Source organism: Chrysochloris asiatica, unplaced genomic scaffold (assembly GCF_000296735.1).
Source record: "Chrysochloris asiatica unplaced genomic scaffold, ChrAsi1.0 scaffold00002, whole genome shotgun sequence".
Classification (NCBI taxonomy): domain Eukaryota; kingdom Metazoa; phylum Chordata; class Mammalia; order Afrosoricida; family Chrysochloridae; genus Chrysochloris; species Chrysochloris asiatica.
In genome coordinates, this window is record NW_006408520.1 from 36495562 (window position 1) to 36507247 (window position 11686).

Here is an 11686-nt window from a genome sequence, read left to right on the forward strand (position 1 = left end):
TGTGTGTGTGTGTGTGTGTGTGTGTGTGTTACACTGGTTTTGCTTCTCTAGAGAACTCAGTATAAGACATTTGGTACCAAGAGTGGTTCTAGAGAAACAGTATCACAAGAACACAAGAATGAGTTTTTACAATTGATTTTCAAGTCTAACTAAATTTAAAGGAACTGATAATTCTGCCTGGACTATTTAAGAGAGTGAAGGTGCTGCTAATCCATGGCATGACGTGGCAACATTGATAAGCAAAATATCACCACCAGCTGATCGTGTACTGGGAAGAAGTAAGACTCTGAGTGACTGTGTGTATGTTAGTTATCTACAATTTTGTCAGGATGAGAATTACAGAGAAGCTTGTTGGTTGGCCCTGCTTACAATAGACAAAGTTGGTAAAAGAAAGAGAAGCACTCAGGGTTAAAGTCATGGCTCAAACACCCACATAAAAGACCTCTAAGCTTCCTCTTGTGCCCTAAAAGAAAAGCTTACTCTCCTATAGTCGTTGTTGTTAAGTACCATGGAGTTGGTTCCAACTCCTAGTGATCCTGCACAGGGTTTCCGAGGCTGCCAATCTTTACAGGAGCAGAAAGCCTCATCTTTCTCTCACGGAACAGCTGGTAGTTTTGAGCTGCTGACCGATTTGTAATCACTACGCTACCAGAGAGCTCTTGCCCAAACCTAAATCCAAAATCTTATTGTAAGAATGGATGAATTACAATGCTGGTTCAACTACCATGTGGAATGGTGTCTAATGCTAAAGTGAAGGCATTGATTAGGAAGAAATGGGATCTTGAATCTTGGGATAGGGACCTTTTGGAAGATATACAGGTACCTGGAGACACAGAGATTGTCGATCCCAAAGAATCACTGTGGCCAACAGATCCGCTTCTCCCAATTGAAAAGATTACTCCATTATAAATAAAAACATCTCCTTTGTCCACTCTTGATGAGATTAACTCAACTGTGCCTACTGAGAGGGTGCCTGAGGCATCACCTAAGGCAAATGTTTTGCAAGACATTACTGAACATTCCTAGGAATCGTCTACACTTATAACTGGTGTTCTGTTGTGGCATTATAGGTTAATGCACTGGATTGGAAAGTTGGTCTTAATCACAAGGTCAGTGATTCAAGTTCACGAGCCACTCTTAGGAAACCCTATACAGGGTCTCTATAGGTCACCTTTCTTAATTTTAAATCATTTAGAGTTCCCATGTTCTGTTTATAAAACTGCCTCTTGGCCCATGTACAGATTCCTCATGAGAACAATTAAGTGATCCAGAATACTCATACTTTGTTTGCAATGTTGTCCATAACTTGTCATAATCCACACAGTCGAAAGCCTTTGCTTAGTCAATAAAGCACATGTAAACATAATTCTGGAATTCTCTGCTTTCAGCCATGATCCATCAGACATCACCAATGATATTCCACATTCTACATCCTCTTCTGAATCTGGCTTGAACCTCTGGAAGTTCTCTGTCAATGTATGCTTGCAACCGTTTCTGTATTACCTTTAGTAAAACTTCACTTGCATGGAATATGAAAGATATTGTCAGATGATTTCCGCATTCCATTGGGTCACTTCTTTTTGTAATGGACACAAATATGGATCTCTTCAATCAGTTGGCCAGATAGTTGTCTTCCAAATTTCTTGGCATAGATGAGTGAGTGCCTCCAGTGCCGCCTCACTTTCTTAAAAGATTTCAATTTTTATTCCATCTATTCCTGGTGCCTTGTTCCTTGCCAATTCCTTCAATGCACCTTGGACTTCCTCCTTCAGTATCATTGGCTCTTGATCATATGCTACCTCTTGAAATGGTTGAACATTAACCATTTCCTTTTGGTACAGTTACTCTGTGTATTTCTTTCATCTTCTCTTGATGCTTTCTGCATCATTCAATAATTTGCCCAGAGAATCCTTCAGTAATGAAAGTTGAGGATTGAATTTTTTCTTCATTTCCTCCAATTGAGAAATGCTGAGCATGTTCTTCCTTTTTAGTTTTCTGACTCCAGATCTTGGCACATTTCGCTGTGATATTTGACTTTGTCTTCTCAAGCTGAAATTTGAAATTTTCTGTTCATCTCTTGGACCTCCTCATTTCTTACATTTGTTTTAGCATCTCTTAACTGGAGAGCAAGTTTCAGTGTCTCTCATGACATCCATTTTAATCTTTTCCTTTTTTCTTGTCTTCTTAATGACTTTTTTGCTTTCTTCCTGTATGATGTTCTTGATATCATCCCACAACTCTTCTGGTCTTCGGTCTTCAGTGTTTAATGTATCAAATCTATTCTTTAGATGATCTCTAAATTCAGGTGGAATATATTCAGGGTCATATTTTGGCTCTTGTGGACTTTTTTCATTTATTGCTGCTTCAGTCTGAATTTGCATACAAGCAATTGATGGTCTGTTCCACAATCAGCCCCTGGCCTTGTTTTGACTGTGATGATATGGAACTTTTCCACCGTCTCTTTCCACAGATGTAGTCAGTTTGCTTTCTGTGTATTACATATGGTAAGGTCCATGTGTATAATTGTCTCTTATGTTCTCTAAAGAAGGTATTTGAAATGAACAAATCACTGGTTTCACAAAATTTGATCATGGTGCCCATTCCCAAGAGAGGTGATGGAATGCGGAAATCGTCAGACAATATCTTTGATATCCCATGCAAGGAAAGCTTTACTAAAGTTAATACAGAAACAGCTGCAAGAATACATTGACAGAGAATTTCTAGAGGTTCAAACTGGATTCAGAAGAGGATGTGGAGTGAGGGATATCATTGATGACATCAGATGGATCTTGGCTGAAAGCAGAGAATACCAGAAAGATGCTTACCTGTGCTTTATTGACTACACAGAGGCTCTTGATTGTGTGGATCATGACAAGCTATGGACAACACTGCAAAGTATGAGTATTCTGGAACACTTAACTGTGCTCATGAGGAATCTGTACATGGACCAAGAAGCAGTTGTTCTAACAGAACATGTGAACACTGACTGTTTAAAATCAAAACAGGTGTGCCACGGGGTTGTATGCTTTCACCATATTTATTCAACCTGTATGCTGAGCAAATAATCTGAGAGGCTGACTATATGAAGAAAAACATGTCATCAGGATTGGAAGAAGACTCATTAACAACCTGCAATATGCAGATGATACAACCTTGCTTGCTGAAAGAGAAGAGAACTTAAAATACTGATGTAGATCAAAGACCACAGCCTTTGGTATGGATTGAATTTCAATGTAAAGAAAACAAAAATCCTCACCAGTGGACCAGTAAACAACATTCTTGTCAACGGAGAAAAGACTTCATTCTTTGTTTTTTCTTTTTAACTGTTTTATTATGAATTATGTGATAGTTTACAATGGAGAACATTAGCTTTACATTCATTCTATCATATATCATTACATTGCCATGGTTACAATCCCCTCCATTCATCATCAACCAACCAAAGGGTATGCCTTCTGGTCATAAGCACACAGACCCTGTCCCTCTCTGGGTCTAAAGTCCCCAGCCACTCCACCTCTCCATGTCATTGTCTCTTCCTCCATCTCTGGCATCACTGCTTCTCTGGGTAGGGTCCTGCACTCCACTCTTCTCCCTTGATAGTCCCAGGGGTCTCTGTTCCTGGCCTGCAAAGTCAACCACTTCCTTCCTTTAGCTACAAAATGTCTACCTTTACATTTCTAGCCCTCACAGTCAGTCCTGCTATTAATTATTCACTATTGTACCACATGCATGCTATCCCCATCTCCTTTCATCAGTTCTGCCAGACAGATTTGATACTAGTCAGTGGAGATTCTACCTTCCTCCATGCCCTCTGGATCTAGACTCCCTCTTGAAAGCTTGTAAGCCAATCACTTCTTCCCTTTATAGCCCTCTCTCTCCACCCCCACCCCCACCCCCGGCTATTTTGGGTAGTCAATGTCCAAGTTGCCCATCCCTGTCTAGCATGTATATTGAGGGGGTGGGAATGATCTTCTCTGTAAAGATTAGTTCCATCTTTTGAGCTACTGCATCTATAGGTGTAGGTCAAATTCATCAAATTGTATCAGATTACTCTTTTGTTCCTCTTCTTTCTTCTTATACTTGAGCTCTGGTCATCCAGCCATTGAAGTCAGGTAAGACTTCATTCTTCTTGGATCAACTATCAACACTCACGAAAGCAGCAGTCAAGAAATTGAATGATGTATTGCATTAGGTAAATCTGATGCACAAGACCTTTTAAAAGTGTTGAAGAGCGAAGATGTCAGCTTGAGTATTAAGGTGTGCCTAACCAAAGCCATGGTATTTTCAATAACCTCATATGCATGTGAAAGTTGGACAGTGAATAAGGAAGACCCTAGAAGAATTGATGCATTTGAGTTATGGTTTTGGAGGAGAATATTGAAAGTATCATGGTCTGCCAAAATAACCAACAGATACGTGTTGGAAGAAGTGTAGCCAAAGTGATCCTTGGAAACCAGGATGACCAAACTTCATCTCTCATACTTCAGACATATTATCAGGAGGGACCAATCACTGGAGAAAGATATCATGTTTGGTAAGGTGGAGGGTCAGAGGAAAAGAGGAAGACCCCTAGTGAGATGGATAGGAAAAATGGCAACATAAATGGGCTCAAGTGTGGCAACAATTGTGAGGCTGTCCCAAGACTAGTCAGTGTTTCCTTCTGCTGTGTATAAGGTTGCTATGAGTCAGTACCTACTCAATGGCACCTAACAACAACAATATAGGTCAGAATTGAGTCAATGGCACATAACAACAACAACAAAAAAGACCTATAACTGTACATAAGTCCTCTTGAGCCTCAAAGGGTGAATTAATATTTGTGACATAGGAAAAAATATACTGCACTCCAAAAGAACTGCTTGATTTTCTAATATGTATAAACAGAAAATAGGTGAACTGTGTGGGAATGACTATTAAGTCTGTGGGATAATGGTACAAAGAATATAGGGTCAGTCGTCTGAGTTTGTTGAATGGGCCCACTAAGGACATATTCTTTACTCAGTGTTTCACCTCAGGAGCTTAGAAGTCATCTAGTAGTTTACTGGTTGGTTCACTAAAGCATGGACTACACGGTGGTCTACAATACATCAAGTTGAAGTACCAGACCTGTCTTAATATTCCATAGAGGAAAGTATCCAAAGACTATGATTGCTATATTATGTAAACCAGATTAGACAGTAGGAACTGTCCTAATTGATTAAGACACCTAGCCATAATAGGACTGGAAGGTGGTAGTAGCCAAGTGGCAACAATTTAATCAACAAAGACAATGTGGGTGTGGTTACCATAATGGAGAGCAGAATCAAAACAGTGATTGGAATAGTCTGATTCAGGTGGACTTACGTCATTGGCTAATTAGCAGGATGTCCCTAGGAGTGAAATAGATGGGAAAATTTATCAGGTATTTACTGGATTTGTACAAGACAAAGAACTCTGGGCCAAATGAACAGCAGTCTAATTTGGATTGGCAGAATAGAGAGTCATGGCCTGTCAATCAGTTCTCAGACTTGAGCCAGTTTACTGTCAGCTGTGAGTTTTTCATCCAGTCTTTCACAAAGGGATCTACATCCTTTTACAAGGGTGACTGTTCATTGGAGGAAAAGCTTTAAGAATTTTGGGGGATTAGTGGACACTGGTTCTGAATTGACAATTGTTCCAGAAGACCCAAAACATCACTGTAACCCACCAGTCAGGGTGGGGGCATTTCAAGGTCAAGTTATCAATGGGTCTTCGCTCAGGTCTGTCTCACTGATTTTCCCAGTTCCAATATGCATAATCAGAATAGACATAATCAGAAACTTGCAGAACCCACATATGGGATCCTTTAAATATGGAATATGGGACATTATGGTTTGAAAAGCCAAGTGGGAACCATTAGAACTACCTTTACCTAGCAAGACGGTGTACCAATAGCAATGTCACATTCCTAGAGAGTTTTCAGAGACTAGTGCTACAATCAAGGACTTGAAGGATGCAGGTGTGGTAATTCCCACCATATTTCCATTTAATTTGCCTAGCTTACCTGTGCAAAAAACAGATGGACCTTGGCAAACAGCACTGGTATAAGCTTAACCAGGTGGTAAACACAATTTCTGCTGCTGCTCCAGATGTTGTTTCTTTGTTTGAGCAAATCTCCTGGTATCTGGCATGCAGAATTTGATCTGACCAATGCCTTTTTCTCAATTCCAGTTTTTAAGGATCACCAGAAGCAGTTTGCCTTCAGCTGACAAGGCCAAGTACACTTCCATAGTCCTACCTCATGGGTACTTCATCTCTGTAACTCTATGTCATAATTTAATCTACAGGGACCTTGATTGTCTTTCTCTGTCCCAAGATATCACAAGGGTTCATTACATTGATGACATTATGCTTATTGATCCCAGTGAGGAAGAAGTAAGTATCAATGACTATAGATTTACTGATAATACAGTAAATAATACTGGGTGCGAGAGGGTGGGAAATTAGCCCAACAAAGCTTCAGGCACCTCTCACATCAGAAATTTCTAGGGATTCATTGGTGTGGAGCATGCAGAGATATTCCTATTAAAGTGAAGGATAAGTTATTTCATTTGGCTCATCCCACATTTAAAAAAGAGGTACAATGCCTGATAGACCTTTCTGGATTTTGGAGGAAACAGATTCCTTATTTGGGTGTGCTACACAGGCATATTTATGAAGTGACTCAAAAATCTGCTAATTTTGAGTAGGGCCCACAATAATAGAAAGCTCAGCAAGAGGTTGTGCAGGCCGCTCTGCCACTTGAACCATATGATCCAGCATTTCTAACAGTGCTTGAAGTGTCAGTGTCAGATTGAGATGCAGTTTGGAGTCTTTGGCAGGCCTCTATTGGTGGATTACAGCACAGACCCTTAACATTTGGAGCAAAGCCCTACCATCCTCTACAGATAACTCACACTCTTTTGAGATACAGCTTTTGGCTTGTTACTCGACCTTAGTAGAGATTGAATGCCTAACCATGGCCCCTGAAGTCACCATGTGACCAGAGCTACGCATCATGAACTGGGTGTTGTCTGATCCACAGAGTCATAAAGTTGGATGTGCACAGCAGCACTCCATTATTAAGTGGAATATGTGGTATCTATGAGACCAGGCTAGAGCTAGGCCTGAAAGCATGAGTGAGTTGCATGAGGAATTGGCCCAAATGCCCAAGGTCTCCACTCCTGTCACATTACTTTTTCTCTTCCAGGTTACACGTATGACCTCATAGGGAGTTCCTTATGAAGAGCTGACTGAGGACTAGAAATCTCGTGCTTGGCTTACAGATAGTTCTACATGATATTCAGGCACCACTTGGGAGTAGACAACAGCTGCACTTCAAGCCTTTTCTGAGACTACCCTGAAGGTGAAGAGAAATAGTCCTGATGGGCCAAACTTCAAGCAGTGCACCTGGTTGTTAATTTTGCTTGGAAAAAGAAATAAAAGTGCAATTTATACTGATTCATGGGCTGTGGCCAATGTTTTCACTGAATGGTAAGGGTCTTGGAAGGAAAATGTAAAAGTTGATGACAATAAGGTGTGGACACAAATTTTATGGCTAGACCTCTCTTAATAGGCCAAAAAAGTTATGATATTCGTGTCTCATATGAATGAGCACCAAAGAGTCATCTCAGCAGAGGAGGATTTTAACAACCAAATAGACAGTAATCATGTTCCTTCTCCAGCCACTGCTGTCATTGCCCAATGGACTCATGAACAAAGTGGCCATGGTGGCAGAGATGGAGTCTATGGATGGACTCAGCAGCATGTACATCCACTCACCAAAGCTGATTTGGTTACAGTCACTGCTGAGTGCCCCATCTGTGAGCAGCAGAAAACAACACTGTGTCCCACGTATTGGGAACATTTCTTCTGGACATGCAAGAAAGTCTCTCTCTGTTTCCTACTTGATTTGGATCTTGCATTGGGTTGTCCTCCAAACTCTGGTTCTTTGAACCTGAGCCAGTGTACTGCTCTATTGTGTGTTTCCCTATTCAATCTGCAAGCTGAGTGTACCTGGAAAATCAGACACCCACCAGAGGGCCCGAAATGCCTGTTCTTGTTGCCCTGGCTCCTGTTCTCTGCACCACCGGTTCGGCAGTATACCCACTAAGGCCTTAGTCACCTGCCACTCAGCTGCACCCCTGCTCCAGCACTCTGCTCGTGTTCTGTGCCTGAACTTGGAATTCCTGTCTTCCAGGCCTGCCTGACAATCTTAATTCACCTGGCCAGGACTGGGCACTATTGGACCCACTTGCAAATCTTGGCTCAGCTGACCTGTACTTGGGATTTTCCTATCTCTACAACAGTGAGCCATTGCGATGATATAAACTGCTCTTTTCCTATATACTTATATGAGTTGCTCTGGTTTTGCTTCTCTAAAGAACCCAGCCTGAGATGTGGGCATAATAGGATTAATTAATTGTAGTCAAGATTCACATGTTCTGACTGAATTAGGTGTTTTTATTCTTTTAGCATGGATACAGTATTAAGTGTTATCAAGAAAACCCTTCAGGAGACCCTTACACAATATCCATAATATGAGTCACTTAGTTGCTTTTAAGAAAACAGGAATACGAAATTATCACCTCCTACTTCACAACAAGTTTATCAGTTATTTACAGGATAGATTAGGCTGCTGATCTATAATAAACAACCTTATTATTACACTGACTTAAAACAGCAAACATGATTATTTTTTTGCTTACATTACAGGTGAATTGAGAAGAAATTGCACCTCCATTACATTTTAATTCTCTGATGCAGGTTAGCATAAGGAAACAACAGGTGACCCATATACTCGGTACTCAACTCTTTTGAAATTAATTATAACATTACTTTGGTTGAAATAAGGTAAGTGGCCTAGCCTGAATCAGTGGAGAAGATATATATATATATTACTCTCAAAAGGAGGTCAGCAAACATTTTTCTAACAAGTATATATACTATCATAAGAACTCATGTTAACCTTTGCCCCACTGAATTTGTATGAGGATAAATCTAAAAGAATTGCTACAAAAATCAAAGAAGCCTTTATTAAACTATAATACCCAACTGTGAAGCTATTGTTTCTTGACATATCTTCCACTCATGTTTATAAACTTCTGAAAGTGGTATTTCCATCTCTCTAACCTTTCCCCCAAAGAATTCTGCACTCTTTGATATACACCACATCAAAATGGCGTTATTGGAATCCTCGAGAGACTGTAATAATATTCTGTTTCAATGTTCTTTAAATTTTGGTAATAAGAAGCCTGGAGGTGCAAGATCAGGACTGTAAGGTAAATGGAGTAGTATCTTTTTTTTTTTTTTTTCCAAAGAGATTAACTTTTATTTGAAAGGAAACTACTTTTCCCACACATACCTTCTAAGGACTATACACTAACCATTATCCCAATACCAAAAAATTTAACAGCAAATCACACAACTGCTCTAGTTAATAAATAAGGGTTATCCTTTACTGATTAAGGGAATATTTAAAGTTCAATATGTTTAACAGACACACATATACAAAATCACATTCAACTTTGTAAGGTTTAAAGATGTATTTCAAATACAATATGTCCACAAGTTTTTCATCTCTAAAAAAGCAAAGACTTAATTTTTAGTGTTCAACAACTTCATTCTTTAAAATAAATGACTAAATGTTTTCTTCTACCGCTTCAAACTTTCTACATTCAATTATTCGACTGCTCCATGCCACCCCAGACAAACTTCACACGACTGAGCTACTTTATGTTACTATCTAACCCAAAATAAAGTTTAAAAAAAGAAAACATTCATAAACGCAAGTCTCTTAATACAATGCCTAACACAAGAAGCTTTAAAATAGTCAATTTCTTTCCATATTTGATTGCTGTTGTTGTCAGGTGCCATCGAGTTGGAACCGACTCATAGCGACCCCATGCACAGCAGAATGAAACAATGTCCGATCCTGGGCCAACCTCACTACCGCTGCCACACTTGAGTCCATCAATGATGTCACCTGGCTGATCCATCTCGTTGGGGATCTTCCTCTTTTTTTTCTGACCCTCCACCTTATCAGCATGACATCCTTCTCCAGCGACTGTTCTCTCCTGACAATGTGTCCAAAGTAGGAGAGGCGAAGCTTAGCCATCTTGGCCTCCAAGGAGCACTCTGGTTGTACTTCTTCCAAAACAGATCTATTGGTTCTTTTGGCAGTCCATGGCACTTTCAGTATTCTCCTCCAACACCACAACTCAAAGGCATCAATTCTTCTACGATCTTCCTTATTCACTGTCCAGCTTTCGCATCCATATGAGGTTATTGAAAACACCATGGCTTAGGTCAGGCGCACCTTAGTCCTCAAGCTGACATCTCTGCTCTTCAGTGCTTAAAAAAGTTCCTGCTATGAGTTAATTTTCTGTAAAAGCAAAGTAAAATAATTTACAAAACATAACACTGGGGAATCCTTTTTTGACTCAAGATGGTTAACTACTTAATAACAAAGACATCTCCGAGGGTGTAATAAAGAGTGGAAAACAGGAACACAATTAAAGATATTTTTCTTCTTTTTTTTTTGGGGGGGGGGATTCTTTTTTAAAGAGTAGGCAAGATTAGACTTGAGGAAATCAAGAATTTAAAAAGAGAAAAGGAAAATAAAAACCAAGGCATGTTCTTAACTGCAACCATTCAATTTATCAATAGCGTCTTGGGCTGTAAGAACGATATCTTGATCGTGATCTTTATCTACTATAATAAGGAGAAGGTGATCTTCTGTAGCGGTAATCATAGTCTTCATATCTGTCATACCCACGATCATATCCTCTATCACAGTAGGAATCTCGATGTCTGCCACCACCGCCTCCACCACCACCGCTAAGAGTTGGTCTGCCCATGTAGACGCCTGGTGTAGGTGTAAGTGCTCTCTTGGTGATAGAATAATCCACACAAATTCTTCTGCCATTGAGCTCTATTCCATTTGCTCTTTCCATAGTCTCCTTTGAGTCATCTATTCTTTCAAAGTAAACAAATGCAAATCCTCGAGACCATCCAGTTCGTTGATCATAAACCACATTGACACCACTCAGTGGTCCATATCTAGAAAATATTTCATGTAGATCTCTCTCTCTTGTGTATAAACTGAGGCCCAACACTCCAAGACAAGTGTTAGGATCTGGATTTGCTCTGCTTCCTGTATGTCTTCTGCGGTTAGACATTGGAAAGTGCCTTCGACTTCTGCTCCTTCGATGTCGGTGTTCTGGTGTGTATGATATGCATCAAGATCGTCTCCTGGATTTTGATCTTGATCGAGAATGGGATTCAGAGTGTTTGGAAACCCTTGACGGACTATGAGATCCTGACCTGCTCTCCGATTTTACAGGAGCAGGAATTCCCTTTGGAGATTTTGACTGAGAGTGAGACTCTTTGCCCTCGAAGTTGTTCTCCTCTACATGACTCATGTTAGCCAGGCGTTCTCCAGAACTAAATACGACACAAATCTCGGCTTTAGGGCCGATGGCCTAATCAACCCGCTAACTGGACCGTGGGGAGGAGGAAAGAGTCGGCAACAATGTCAGCTACACTCCACTCCCACTCGGTCGCAGGCTCCGACAAAATGGCCTGGAGTAGTTTCTTAATGAAATTCTCGTAAAACAACCTGTGCTATCCTTGAAAAATGAGCAGGTCTTTTTTGGATTATTTGCTTCCTTATTGGATTAATGCTTCT

At 40.2% G+C, this 11686-nt stretch overlaps 2 pseudogenes; one reads left to right on the top strand and one right to left on the bottom strand.

Moving 5' to 3' along the window:
* The window catches only part of LOC102836102, a 33030-nt pseudogene extending 24920 nt beyond the window's left edge, over positions 1-8110 (top strand).
* Positions 8111-10658: 2548 nt separating this feature from the next.
* On the bottom strand, positions 10659-11420 carry LOC102837490 (annotated as a pseudogene).
* Between the last annotated feature and the right edge of the window lie 266 nt (positions 11421-11686).